Genomic DNA, 16,208 nt, shown 5'->3' with positions numbered 1-16,208 from the left:
CAACCAGAAAGAACGACGGGAGAAATGATCAGAAACAAAAGCGGCGAAGAAACGCGAATTTCATATGGAACTATGACGAAGTACGACAACGATCATTTCCTCACAGTCAGAAAATTTCGACACTTTCGAGAAGGAAACTCATTACATCCACGAACTTTTATTGATCAATTCCGAGTAGGATTACCAGAACACTGGACGCTAGCACACAAATTAGACTTTATATGTGCACACATGTCAGGAACAGTCGCAGAAACCATGCAGAATGTTGCAGCGACATGCCGATCGTACGAATATTTCAGAGAGAAGTTTCTCTCACGATATTGGTCCAGCGAAGCACAGAACAGAGTGAAGTACGAATTATTACAGAACCCATATTTTGAAAATTCAGGAGAGAAGAGTCCCGTGAAATTTTTCGAATTGATGGCAAACAAAAATCAATGCTTAGTTGTACCATACAGTGACAGAGAGTTGATTAAATTATGCGCGATGAAGTTACCATTGAAATACTAGCAATCATTAGTCGGTCGCGGAGGCAATGACGTCGAAGCATTTAAAGGTATTGTAAGGGAACTAGAGTTCGTATTTTCGGAAGATGACGCAAGAAAAGACGAAGCGCACGTGAAAACGAAAGCAAAAAGCAGTGGAATCCACAAGACACAGTACGAAGTATCAATAATTACGAACCATGTGATAACTTCGCACCAAGAAACGACAATAGATTTCAACAAAAAACCGGTTATGGATTTAGAAGAGAATATGGCAATGACTATAATTCACCCAGGAACGGCAACAAATATTACAGAGGGAATAACGACAACCGGAACGGGTATTGGAGAACCAATAGACCGACAAATTATCATCAAAGAAACCACTATCAACAAGCTGAACAAGAAAAGAGAATACAGATAGAAGAGGTGGAGGTAAGACCACCAAACCCCGATAAACATTCGAATTGACAGCTAAGCGCCCATGCCAAAGAGAATGACGCACTGACCCAGGACAATTGCAGCACCTTGAACAGAGAAGTAAAAATCTTATCACGAGAAGAGAAGAAGGAAGAAATAAATCCGCAGGGACCAGATGAAAATGAAGACAAGAAACAACAATATCATGTTGGGACGAAATTAATTGGAAGAATACTGATGAGGAAGATGAATTACCAGAGGCATGCACAACGAATGTAGGAGGAAAGGATGAAGTAATGAGTATTGCAGAGCTATTTGAGATGGAAATCAGGGAAAGCGAATTCAATGAGGATAATGCACAGTCGACAGAAGTTGAAAATAAGTTACGAGTGGGCACACAACCCAACGTATATAATGAAGGAAGTTATGAAGCGATAATTAGAGCATTTAGATGCGATTATGTGGAAGCAGCGACGAAGAAGTAGAAGATAGACGAGGATGAGGAAAAAGTAGACGATGTTGAAGAAACCGTAAATGAAGGAAGAAATAGAGAAGAGGAAATAAAAAAGAGAGAAGTAGCAGTCGAAGCTTATCCTACAGACAGTTCGAATTCACAAGGGAAATTCCTGAAAATACTCATGTATGACTCAGTGGAGGATTTGTTGATGCAAGAAGAAGAAGAACAGAACCAACCCTTTCAAATTCAACCAATTGTGAAGGCCCAGTCAATATTGTAATTGATAGCGGAAGTGAACTGACTGCGATCTCAGAAAATTTATTCATGCAGTGTAATGCCAATGAGGAATTGCCAGTTCTGAAAAAACGTAAGATTGAAGTAGGAGGTCCTATTAGAAATAATGCTGCAGAAGTTACGAGACAAACAAGGTTAACTCTTTCGTGTTAAGGTCTAAAGATCGAAGCCAACTTCGTGATTATACCTAAACTAGCTGTAGATTTGATTATAGGTTTAGATTTTTTAAATGAGAGACCAGCGATAATACATATGGGGAAAGGCAGCGCAACATTCGGGAATGTCACACTTCGCTTTGAGCAAAAGCTAAAATTAGAAGAAATACCAGTTATAAACAAACAATTAAGAATGACGTGAGATAAAGAGGATGAAGAATTAGAATGGTATGCACAAAAGGGGGAATTGCCTCAACTCATATTAGAAGTCCATAAAGAAATCGACGAAAAATTGCAAGAAGTTCAAGGTATTTCGGAACACAGTAAAAGAGAATTAGAGGGTATTTTACGAGATAAAGCAGAGGTATTTTCACCTAAGACTGGCAGTGTTAAACACTTTCAGTACAAGTTGGAAAATTAATTTTATTACTGGTAAATAATCAACACAATATTTCAAGATTATGTTGCAGATAAGATCGTCAGGGAAAGAAGAATGAAGAGAGAGGAAGGTGGGAAAAAGAAAGTAATTTCAATAAAAACAAAAATAACACCAATGGTACCATAGATTAAGGTGAAGGGATAAAGCGTAGATAGTCTAACAGCATGAGTGCTATACACCACGACACTACACACAAAAAAAAAACTAATTTGAGGATTCTTGTAGATGTTAAAACTCAAAATATCTTAGAATTGTAACATGGAAAGGGCATCGAAATTTGTAAAGCTTTTAAGAAGGCGTAAAACAATGTAGGTACTAGACATATGTTAGACGATTATAAGTAAAACTTTTTGTAAGAACCATTGTGAAAACTCCAGCAAGGATGAGATGCAACGACCCACAAGTTGCAACGTGAGAAGTATCAAGAAAGGAAAGGACGTAATTAGCAGGACACAATTCCTACAAGGCAGAAGTGTTGAGAGAAGGGAAAGGACAGTGAGACCAACAGAAGTCCCTTGTATTGGAAGTGAGCAGTAAATCTGCTCGCTAAGGGGAACCCTGCTGTGACAGACCACGGAAAGCCAAGAGGGTCTTGGGACTGACAAGCAAACACCCGACTCTTTCACTGCTCGTAAACCCCGGGACGCCGGACACCCCGACTCAGCGGAGCGAGCAAAAAACGGCCTGACGAATTATGTGTAAAAGTCACACTACTGCTATTAAACAGCACACTGATGCACGAAACTGAAGAAAACTTCCACAAAGTAAAAATGACACCCCCAAACAATTTATCAAACTGTTACTAAGAGGAGAACTTCAAAGCGACTAGTTATCAATAAATATTTCCATATCCTGCCCAGAGAAGAACCAAGAAGCAAGTAAGAAGCAGAGAAAAAGCAGGAAGAACAAAAGTTGAAGATTCGCAAGATTGAGACCAAGAAAGAAGATGGGTGAAGAATAGACGACATACCTTCCCAAATCCCTATCCTATTGTAAACTATTCGTCTGCGAAGTATTACAACGAAAAACGACCGCTTTCAGCGACACATAACGATGACTTTCACGCATACAAAGCCAGTAAACCATGAGATTCTGCACTCACAGCTCCATTCCATTATGGGACCTCCACAACAGCAACACACACTTGCAAAGCCATCAAGGAACGACGAACGAAGCTGCACATCAAATACTTGCACACATCCATCTCGCTCAAGTCCATCACTTTCGTGCAAAAAACATTCGCCAACCTCATGCTTAAACATTCATAGAATTATGTGAATGTGTGAAATCAAATTATGTGATGTAGGAATTGTGCAAAAGAAACGTGTGAAAAACTAAATAAGTTAAGCACACCAGACAGCTAATAAACTACAAAATAACAGTCATTGACTATGGACTTAAATAAAAAAATAGACTATCGATAAAAATAAGTCATTAGTTCTGAAATGGACAGTATATAAACAACAAAAGTAAGGCATAATAAACACTTAAACTATATGCCACTTATTTTCTCCTCATAAAAAATAAAAGAATAACAATATTTTTATTATTTTCTCCTTATAAAAAAAATAAAAAATTATCTTGTTGGATGTTTTCCCTTTTTTTTTACCATTTATGCCATTTGTTAGGATAATATCTCAATATTTATGTATGTATATTTCTTTGTCAATGCAATTCTTGGAAATAATTCTAATTTGTTAGTGTAACAATGTTGAAATGAGCGTCTAGAAACAAAAACATTTTACTTGTACATGATATTTGGAAATGTGTTAGGAATAGATTTTACTTAATTACTACATTCGTAAAAACAATATCTCCAAGAAAATCGATGTGAAACACTCCTCACTTTCGATAACAAACTTCTTAAAAAACAAACTTCATACATAAATAAGGAAAGAAAATAATTAAAAATTAATAATAGCATAAAAACATTCTTCTCTTGTCATTTTTTGAGAATAATGTGGAAGAATATAAAAATAAAAATTAGTAATACAAACTAGCATAGAACAGAATAATGTGGCTCAACAGTAAGCAACAAAATCTAGATAACGGAATAATTTTTAACTGGCTTAGACAACAATTCAATCATTGCCTAACTTCAGTGGAAAAATTAAGTTCGAAGGGTGGTGATATGTAAGGTGTCAGGCAATTCCAACACCTTCCATGAAAACTCTGACATGATAAACAAATCCAGTAGTACGTCACATAGCTCCGAATAAATCGTGACATTAAATTAACCAAAGTAATACGAGTAACGAGTGAGCAAATGGAATACCACAGACTAACACAAGAATGCCTAAATGCATGTCATACCTTCCCACCGTGAGACAGACGCAGTTCCGTGGGGAGAAACGAGAGCAGAAGCCGAGAGCAGAACCGTGTTAAGCGAGAAGGCCCTACGATAAGGGACGGACACCCACGTCGCCAGCTAACCACTAGGACCGCCCCAGCTGCAAGTTTTAGCGTGAGACTTTTTCGCGTCTCTGTTATGTCAGGACCACCCCCAGCCCATGTTAAAAGCTAGAGCCCTCCAGAAGAACAGTATCGATCTTACGATAACACTAAAAGGACCACACCAGCTGCAAATTTTAGCGTGAGACTTTTTTGCGTCTCTGTTACGTTGCAAACTTTAAAAACATTGCCCCACCACGAAAAGTATAATGTTTCTCATTGGATAGACAGAATTTTTGTAGGTGGAGCTTAAGGTTAACATTGAGACCCTGACTGGTCAGATGAAAACGCAGCCAGATAGTTTTTTTGAACCAACTTCGGTAAATTGCAGTAAGGAGAAGTTAGGGGAGAGTTGCTTCAGAGACGGCGAGGTGAGCAGAGCTGTGCTTCCCTGCCGCCCCCTGACGAACACCGACAAGGTAATGAACGCACGCGATGCCGCATAACAGCGCATAAAGCTTCACTCAGAACTGCAGAAGTCTCATCTGTTACACCCCATATTTGCGTAATACTAGTGTCGATCGTCAATTAAAGCTCATGGTGTTCACATTTGCCACTTGAAGTAAAAATCTGAAACGCGATGATTTTTCTGTTGTACAGTTATTGAGAAGCCACATCAGCCACTGTAATTTACGACAAGTTAGAAAGATAATTGAGGGTCACTGTAGACCATTTTGATAGTTTTCTCTCTTGTGAAACTTAATTTAAACCTAGATTATAGATGTGATATGGGATAGGTCATCCTTTGATCCATTGTAGAACTTGGAAACCCACTCAGGGAATATTCGTTCACATTTTTGTTGAACGCAGTTGGTTTTTACCATCCTGTATTAAAACATTTCCTTTTATCAATAGTGCAATTTATAAACAATGTTTTGTGAGTAGAATAAAATTTCCAATGGTAAACTTAACTGCTTTTTCGACGTTATTTTACCAGCTAACTAAAAATAGGAAAGCCTTGAACCCCTTCCACTAAATTTAGTTAGTATTAAGATTCTTTTACAGGGAGTGCAGTGGAGCTGACGCTGTAGTCATTAAGTATTTGGTTATATCACCGCTAGTCTCACTGAACTCTTCTGAATTCTACATGGCATGTGTGGTCTGGCGTCTCCTTACCAGCAACAGGTCCCAGGTTCAAACTAGTCAATTCCCTAAAAAACACGCTCAGAGCGTCGTTGTGCGAAAGTTGTAGGGAGACACGATATAGAACAAACAGACATCACGCTGAATGTTAGAGTACTGCTGTAATTTCTTTTGTGTGGCAGTTATATTTGCGTGTCATGGTTTGCTTGGCAGTTGGTCAGTTGCGGCGGAACAGCGAGAAAGTCTCTGTGGCGTGTGATCAGGCTAGGGCCGCTGGGGGCGTGCACGCGCGGTCGGAGTTGTGTGGCACTGGCTGCGAGAACTGCTAAGTTCGTCGCCCACCGCACCTGCGTACTGGAGTTGAGTAATCATTGAACCTGTCATGAAAGCTCAACCGTTGTGACATCTCTTGGTTGATTGCTGGTCGTTGCATCCTGGGCTGTTCCCCGCGAGCAGCAACGTGGTGGTGTGTTGGAGTCGGCAAAATTTTGCAGCTGTCCCCCTATATGGTGTTTAATCTTTGAAATGATTACAATTTATTATTGAACTGCACCAGTGATATCTTCTGCCTTTTGGCCGTTAACATCCCAGTTACCTGACTGGTCGTCAGCGTTGTCTTGTGGCAGTGTGTTTTCCTCGCCGTGTTGATGCTGTACGGCATGGCATATAGTTCGACAGCTTGGTGTTATTCTCGTTTACTCTTTGAGCGTTATTCTTCATTGACTTTGTTTATACCCCAATTATTAAGACATAATCCTGCTGCCATCCTCGTCTTCACTGGTACCTTTGGTTGTCGGGCTGTTGGTCAGATGGAAGGGAACTTATTAGGCGGTTGGTTGGTTCATCCGCCGTCCGTAGGTCGTGCTGCAACCCGATTGTCTGTCTCACTTAAAATGTGGTTAGAGTTTCCTCCCCACGCTGACCCTTGGAACACTTCTGGGCACCACTGTTTGTTGTTTGTGATTATTATTTTATTTGGTCGCAGGTACTGTGCCAGGCCTTCATCCGTGTGTTGATATTGTTTTATGTCTTCTGTTTATAGTTATGTTTTATGTTTACTATATGGCCTTCAGTAGAACTTCATAACAACTTTAAGATTAGGCCTTCAGCCGTGTTTCATTTAAAGTTCTTGTTGCTCTGTATTTAGTGCTTCAGTCGCGTTTGTTTCAGAATTTGTGGCTTTAATATGTAACTCCTTGTCTGTACGGTTTCTCTTTAATTATTTTAAATTCTTGAAATGGCCTTCAGCCGTGTTCTGTAAATGTTTATGTTAAGTTTGTCTTTAATTATTCTTGAGTAATTGCTTGGGCCTTTAGCCGATAAGATACTTCAAGTTTTCTTAAGATGTTTTTCGGTTGTACTGTGTGAAGGCTTATCTTTAAAGTCTCTCTTTTATTATGTAAAGGAAATTTTCTTAATGGGGGTTTCAGCTGAAAAATTAACTTGAATTTTCCTTAATATGGCTTTTAGCCGGAATTCGTAAATGCATGGCTTTAACGAATTTCCTTAGCTGATCTGAAATATTATTCGGCCTTTAGACGTGAAGATATTGTGATTTTACTTAAGTAAGGCCTTCCGGTGTTTCTCTAAATCTTGGTGTTTTAAAAGCAATCATGTAAACTTATTCTGGAAAATTTACTTGGGCCCTCAGCCATGAAATGATCTTTGTTGTTTCAAAGAGAAAACAGTGCATTGGTTCGAGGAATAAAGTTGTGTGTGGTTTTGTATAACTAACAGTAATTGAAAAAATGGCTCTGTGCACTATGGGACTTAACTTCTTAGGTCATCAATCCCCTAGAAAATGTTCAAATGTGTGTGAAATCTTATGAGACTTAACTGCTAAGGTCATCAGTCCCTACGCTTACACACTACGTAACCTAAATTATCCTACAGACAAACACACACACCCATGCCCGAGGGAGGACTCGAACCTCCGCCGGGACCAGCCGCACAGTCCACGACTGCAGTGCCTTAGACCGCAGTCCCCTAGAACTTAGAACTACTGAAACCTAACTACCCTAAGGACATCACACACATCCATGCCCGAGACAGGATTCGAACCTGCGACCGTAGCGGTCGCGCGGTTCCAGGCTGAAGCGCCTAGAACCGCTCGGCCACTCCGGCCGGCAATAGTCATTGACCTTGGTCCTTTTCCACAACATGTTCCGCTCTGTCCTGCAAAACCCGATTTCAGTAGATGTGGTTTCATACTTTTAACGTGTCTTATTCAATATCTAGAAGGCGATCTTTCAGATAATAACTGATCACCATTACAACGCTTACAAAAACGTCTTCTGAAGAAGTAAGTTAGTGACAACCCAAACAGGTTAACAGAGAAAACATGTCAAGCTATAGACATTACAGAAGGACTGATCAGAGACACCTCAATGCGAAGTCAGAATATCTGAAGAGCAACCTCAAAAGCGTCTTTGACGATAAGAAAAACAATATTTGAGTTCAATCATTTATTCAGAATAGTTGCAAGTCGTGGTTCCTCGCCACCAGTCTCGGCTGATGCCTCATTCAGCTGCGTGTTGCAGTGTAACTGACGTCTGTCGAGTCGGCTCAGCATCTGCATGCACAGGCGAGGTGTTAGTGAGCGAGGTTTTAGCGACCTCGGCGCAGCAGAAGGATGTCGGCGAGAAGACACGGCCGTTGCCCTGTGCGAAATAGTCTTGTGTTGGCAGTATTGTCCTCGGTCCCCTCCAAATTTGACCCATCAGTAGTGTACCTGCTGCCTGCAGTCATGTGGTCAATTGATCTGCTTACCTATCTGCGTGGTAGACTTCAGCCCCTGGAAGCACCTGGAAGCTGAGCAGAAATAGGGACCCAAAGAGGCTCTGTTGCTGACTTCTGCGTTGAAGTTCAGTGCTGACAGTGCCCTGAAATATGGTGGTGTTGGAAGGCGTCCGTTTCTCCATCAGTAGATGGTAGGCAGCGAGCAGCATGAAGATCACCAGCTGAGGACTTTCACCTCCAGTACACCTTTCGCTAGTTCATAGACTGTCCTGGAGAATCTGCGGCATAGACGCTATAGTATTGTAACTATGGAACCGTGTGCTGTTTGCTACGACAGCCATCGATCACAATGATCATGAAGAGATCTGGAACGCTGGAGTACTTAAACGGAGCTAGTGTGAGGCTATAACGTGAGGCTCAGTTCCTGATGACCACATGTGTCGTCCTCATTCTGCTATATTGACTTGCTGTTGACTGCTGTGTCAGTTCCTCGTTACGTGCTCTTCTGTAAGAGAGGAGTTGGTAGCGGCGGATGGGGCCTGACGAAGGGTGGAGGGTGGTAGTGATTGATGTTTGTAGCAGTATGGTAGGATGTATACATTTAATGTTATATTATATGGCCAATTACATCAAAGAGAGTGTAGTTTGCACCATTAGTCTGATCATTTATGAGTTGTTTCATTTTTGTTATGGTTGTCTAAATGTAATAATTTTCTTATGGTGCGTGGTAGTGTTTTTTGTTGTTGTTTATTCTTATGACTTCTACTGCTGTGTCTCTTGTGTTAATTTTTTGTTGGGGTTGGTGTAAGCGTTCTGTAAAATTTGAATGATTTGTCCATGCTCTTACATGTTCTTGTGTATATGTGATGTTTACATGTTCTCTGTATGTGTGATGTTAAATGCCCTCTTGGTCTGACCTATGTATCTTCGATCATATGTATTAGAGTTGGCATAATGCTGATTTCTCATATAGATCCGCTTTCCCTATTGTTTTTGGAAAGTACTTTTGAACTAAACTACAGATTTGGTGGGTCATTTCTTCCCTTACTTTCTGAAAATACTGCATAGTCTGTGTATGTATTTGTAGTTGCATGTCATTGTACACAATCTTTTGTTTTCCGTTTCTTCCTCGCTATGCGGTGTTCCTGTTCTTCTGTCTTCCACGTTCGTTTGTGTGAGGTTCTGTCCTTGTGTTGATGATAGCTGAGTGTTTTCCTCTTTCTTGATTTTATTATTCAGCTTTGTTACTTAGTTTTCTTTGTATGCATTGTTTGTGACTATTCGTACCACGCTATCCTTTTTTTTTTTTTTTGCAGTTGTCTGTGTCTAATTACCTGAGGAGCATGTATCTAAGTGCTGCTCTTTTGTTAAACATGATCTGTTCTATATGGTTCATAAGTATGTTTGCTACACAGTCGCTACATAGTCAACTTCTGTTACAAAGCTCGCTAGAACTCCGAAAAATATTCCGAGGTACGACATTATGCCCTACTTTATCCGTGATTTAAGGTGCTGAGATGCGTTCACGCGGAAGAGCTGATGAATTTTCAGTCACACAACAACGCTAGCGTTTTTCTTAGGTGTGTCTCTGTACCCTTAGCTATCGTTCAATTTTCTCTATGAAGTTTAAACGTCAACGGGTCCTGCTGTATCATTAGCATTCAAACTAATTATTCAATGTCTTTGCCTTCTAAATCTTTGCTCAGTAGGACGAAATCGTATGTGAACTGTATCCATCTTATTTTCTGGCAATATAGGTGTGTTTATTGTACTGGTTACAACACGTAATCCGCACGCAAAGCTCCGAGAGCGGATACCACTGAATACTGAATTACTTCGTGAAATGTGAGCTACAGTTTAGGATTCCGGAGACAGATGAGCGCCTACAGCGTTGAGACATGTAGACTGATTGCTTGCATCCTGTATTCGATTCGCGCGATGCGGTAGGCCTCGAATTCACCAGCACGGCCTGAAACGTAGTCTGGCGGGTTTTAAAGTGCCGTAGCCTCTCTGAGTGAACCGATACCGATTCATGGTTAAATGGCAAGCAGTAAGACTCTATAAGGGTAATGTGGGCCATAGGGTTTTGGAGAAGGTGTTGTTTTTTGATGAAGGAAGTAGCGTGTCTCAAGTCCTGGAACTAAGTCAATTTTAGGCAGTCTCTTTTTCTTAACACCATCGAAAATATAAGTTACCACTCAAATAAAAAGTTGTGTTACTTACTTTTTAATTTTTGCAACCGTCGCTAATATAGTCAGATGCTACAGGTCATTACACTTCGCACACCTGTACATTTTTGTTCATGATAGTGAGTGTTTATCTACTGTGGAGAACAACGTGCGCAACTTTACAAGAGATATTCTACATGTAATGAGCATAATTACATGTGCGAGACCTTCGCACCGTTGAACATCCATTTCTGTCGACCACCAGAGGAATCAATTCCATGCCGTGAGATCCTTCATCAATATGAGCAATTCGTTTAATCTCTCTCTGATTTATGTGTTAATGTTTTCATCAACTAGAGGCAAAATTATCACGTAACTTCTTTAAAATGAATAACACTACAATCGACTCAATAGTCTTCACTGATGACCAGCAGAACAGACGATCATCTATTACGTCCGCCCCACCTGCTTGTGAACGCTGAGATTAGGTGTAGTTTAAACATAGCACCAAGAACAAAAGTGATAGGATTTAGATGATGTGAACCAGATGGGACGAAAACATTAGTAAAAAAATATATTATTTCATTTTATCAAACGATGATGTGCCCGGAGAGAAATAAAAGTTTCATTATCAAACTGGCATCGGTCAGTTGGAATTTTAAAAGTTGGAGAAGAGATACATTGTTCATATCATGGAAAATAATGGGAGTACCAGTTTTTCTCTGTGGACGTGAATGTTGGATTCTTACGAAGGGAACGATCAGGCATACAGAAGGTACTGAGATGATGTTTCTGGTAACAACAGTTGCCCACACATTATTTGGTAGGATGAGAAATGCACTGGAAAGAAATATACGGACTTAATGAAACTTCTTGACAGATTAAAACTGTCTGCCGGATCGAGACTTGAGCTCGGGACCTTTGCCTTTAGCGGGAAAGTGCTCTACCATCTTTCTTTAAAAAAGTTATTGAAGGAACAATGTTACACTTTCCAAATACATACTGCACACATGTTATATATGAAACGATTTAAACAAACACAGTCTGATCATTGCAGTTATGCTGATGTTAAAGAAATACGACAGAATATTGTGTTACTGAGTAAATTACCAGAAAGAACTAATTTGAACATCAAGAAAAGTTTTATAAAGCCATTTAAATGTCTTCAAACATGAATATAAAAACTGTACTTTGAATTACATGTGCTCCAATCTTTAAATAAGCATAAATAGCACTTTATGAAGGATATGAGCAAGTTTTTGGGATAATTTTTAGTATATTAATGTACACAAGAAAATCGTCTCTGCGAGAGACGGATTAAGGGAAGAAACTGATCTTTAACCTTCTCAGCTCAGGTATTCAGACAACATGTGTACCTTGAACTCCATGGTGCTGTCGGATCTTAGTTTGTTAGAGACGTAATAAATAAAATTTCCCAGCAACCAGTACACAGCGTTATTTTTTGCCTCTGGGAAATAGCGTGCTTCAGGCCTGTGTATCAGTGACAACGATATACTCTCAGGGGATGTTCTTGTAATCAGAGCTGTTTGCTCCCGGACCCACTTCCAACTATTCATGTGACCGTTGCAAGTGTATCTATGAATTATTGTGTCAGCTACATGGCATTGTTGACATAAATTGTTTCACAGAGTCAGATTGCGTGCCGTCTTTCATTGGTGCTGTGTTGTTTACTGTCTTGTACCATGAAGTTTTATATTAGACGTGAGCACATTGGACTAATGTTTTTCCAAATCTCAGTTCGATCAACGTTTGGAAACTGTCATTCTATTTTGTTCCTTCCCTCACTTTTCTTTCGTTCCCGCATTATGGCTCTTGATATTAAGTGTCGTGACTGTCTGATTTCGGCACTTACATAACTGAACTCAACACAGAAAACCCTCGCATGCTGTAAACGACTGATGGTATTCTGCACGTCAATCGGATGAAGCAGGCTTCGAGGTTTAATGTTCTCGAAAAGTTGGCTGGTTATGCTTTCTCACGAGTCTCTTATTAAATTAACTTGCCTTTTGATGAAAAGTGCAGAGGCTTTATCCGTTATATAAGTTAATCCTAGTCCACCATATTTAGGATCTAAAGTATCTACTTTAGCATGTACTCTGAACACCGCCTTTCCACAAAAAAAGTTTGTAATTTTGGACATAATTCTCCTCGCTATCATTATCGATATTGGAAACAGCTGGGCAGTAGAATAAGCTTTAGCAGGGATGAATGAGTTGATACACTTTGTTCTTTGAACTTGGTTCAAATATCGAATTAAATCCTCTATAATGGCTCCTTGCACTTCATCTGCTGCAACTTTCCAATTTAAAATCGTCATTTTTATGGGGCATGCTGTTAGGGTGATCCCAAGTGTTTTACGCTGTCGGACTAATTTTGCCCACTCGACGTCGATATTATCAAAACCTCTGAGATTTAACATCTTACTTTTTTCGTTTTCATTGGCTCCAAATGCTCTACAGTACGTATCAATCCCTGTTTCTAGCGTGGTTACGTCTTAATTATTTCTTGTAATGACCCCTATATCGTCAGCATAGTCTCTTATAACTGTTTTATTTTCTGATAATGTTAAGCCTCTTAATCTTGCATGGACATGTCGGAGGAAAGGTCCCAGTGAAATGGCGTAGAGAGACATGGACAGAGGACTTCCTTGAGGAACACCTCGTTTAATTTTGTATCGGCCTGGATTGTTGACAGTTCACCGCTATTTTTGCATTTATTCCAGTTGCTATGTTCTTCATCAACTGTATGACCCTATCGATGAAACCTATTTTCTTCAACGTCTGTAGAAGATATTCATGATATACTACATCGAAGGCTTTATAAATATGTAAAAAAAGCACACTTTATGTTTGTTACAGAAGTTATTGCAATTATATCCCTGAATTCTGCTAGATTTTGAAAAATGGTTGTGTCTTGCACGCAGTTCTGATGTTAACTAATAATTTTATCTGTAAGGCATGAAACTAGCTTATTTACTATTCTAGATTTTAATTTATAATCAAAATTCAGCAGTGAAATTGGACGAAAATTATTTAAATCTTTGTTTCCATTATTTTTTGGCACAAGAACAATTTCACTCTCCTTAAACTCTGCCAGAATCATTTTACCCTGAATAACCTCATTTACAGTGTCTGTGATTTTCGCACCCATTATTGGCCAGTAACGGATGTAAAACTCTACTGACAGACCATCCGGTCCTGGGAATTTTTTGGCGGTGAGACGCACAGAGTCTCATACACGTCCTCTTCACTGACTACCACGAGAAAATTTTCGTTGTCATCTTCCGTCAGCTGTGGGGCTAGGATGTCAAGGAATTCTTCCAAGGATGCATTACTATTTCGATTTACAGAATGTAGCTAGCAATAATAGCGATAAATCTCGTCCATGATATCCTGTTGGGTTCTGAGAATCGTACCGTTTTTTGTTCGAATTTCATCAATAAAAGTCCTTCTTCCGTTTTTAGTGTGCTTCACTAAATGATATAGGGAAATTGTTTCGTCTTCTGACACCGAATTTGCCTCCGAGTTTATTTTCAATCCTTCCATTTAGTTTCTCTTGATAGTAACTTGACATTGACTTTTTGGTATCTGCTATCCGAAGTGAGGAACCTGGTGAGACCTGATCGTACAGATCTCTCAAAACGGAATAGTAATATTCTGTAGTGCATTTCATTTCTCTTGCGCTCTGGGCACTGTATTGAATAAGAACTTTCGTCAACTCTGGCTTCGCCATTTTAACGCACCAGTCGATAGCAATGGCATATCTACTATGAGCACGCCTGCATATTGCCCATGCTTCCTTAATCAGGTCTTCTAAATCATGATTTATTAACAAGGAAATGTTCAAATTCTACTAATTCTTTTTCGTTTCACGAGGAGTGGTAACAGGGTTTCCCTTTGTTGATAACGGGGGAAATTGTTATCGTGAAGGGGAACATCAGCTTGGTCCGCTGCAATTAACATCCTCAACCAGTTGATCCAGGCTATTCTTTGGTAACAGATCATTTAAGGTAAGTTTCCGACGCTGTATCAAATTACTTTTAAGAACAATAGTTCGCCGCGGACATTCCTGTCTGAGGCGACCGGTTTCATTACATATGTGGCATGCAGCTTCCTGACCTGTATAAACAATTTGTGCCTTACACCCACAATCTGTTATGTGAGACGGAATATTTGACTTAACGTCCATCTCTACACTGCGGACCCCGTTGAAACATTGCAGTTTAAAGCGAGGCAACCGTCTTTCATTTGCAATTGATTTAACGTCCCCATAGTTTGAAAGAGCTTCCTTAATGTTATCATTTTCAATTTCAATGGGAAGATTCAAGACACGAACGGTTTTGTAATCAATGTCAGCTCTAGAGATGGAAACCATACTTCTATAACCATTTCGATGCACAAAATCTACTTCATAGCCATACTTCTGTAACACTTCAACAACAGTCGCAGCACTGAATAACTCGACAGAAACACAGTATTTTTTCTGATCCAGTTGCCGCGTATGGACGGTTTCAGAATTGAGACCAATTACGTGTGTAATCCAGTCATCTATTCCCAGGGATGTCGGCTGAACAGGACGGGATTCCTTGTCAGAAACAAATACTGGAGTATACTTCCTGAGGTTGGTAGCCACGATAAATCCATCGACGAGATATCGGTTAAACAACCGAAATTCCAATTACCGGCAGCACGACCAGAAGGAGCGATCAGATCACAAGGAATTTGAACGAACACGGAGATTAAGAGACGGAAAGCATTCGGCGAAGCACAAGTGCAGCGATGTAAACGCCGAACTTCAGCGGTAGCATTAAAGAACGTCCACTCGCTAGCGCGGCTGAAACGGAACTACACAAGTCTGAGCTATCCAAGCACGACTCAGCCATGTCCTCACAGCTTCAGTTTCGCCAGCTGTGAGGACGGGTCGCGAGTCGGCGAGTCGTGCTTGGATAGCTCAGACGGCGCCGGCACGGTAGCTCAGCGTGTTCGGTCAAAGCTGGTTGGCCTCTGTATATAAAAAAAAAAAAACTAAGTGGAAGGATCAACTAACGAACTTGAACGGATGTGAGGTGAGGTCCACAACGACCAAACACAACGATCAACAACGAACATAATGCAAAAAATAAAATAAAAAGGGGTAGAGCACTTGCTCGCGAAAGGCAAAAGTTCCGAGTTCGAGTGTCGGTCCCGCACACAGTTTTAATCTGACAGGAAGTTTCATATCAGCGCACACTCCACTGCAGAGTGAATATATTACTCTGGATACATACTTACTGCTAGTGAGCAAATAGGAACGTGTAGAGCCTATGTGTAACTTCCTTCAAAAACGAATAAGGCCTAAATTAAATTAACGAAATGCAATCTGACTACTCTCACTTGTAGTTCTACAGACACTCATACTTGTACAGCCCAGCGGAAGTTTTGTTTTATTTACTAGCTTCTATATCACCAACACAGAATCTCAAATTTGAGCTTTCATGTATAAAGTCATTATACTTCG

This window comes from Schistocerca americana, chromosome 2 (assembly GCF_021461395.2).
Source record: "Schistocerca americana isolate TAMUIC-IGC-003095 chromosome 2, iqSchAmer2.1, whole genome shotgun sequence".
Classification (NCBI taxonomy): domain Eukaryota; kingdom Metazoa; phylum Arthropoda; class Insecta; order Orthoptera; family Acrididae; genus Schistocerca; species Schistocerca americana.
This window is presented reverse-complemented; position numbering follows the sequence as displayed.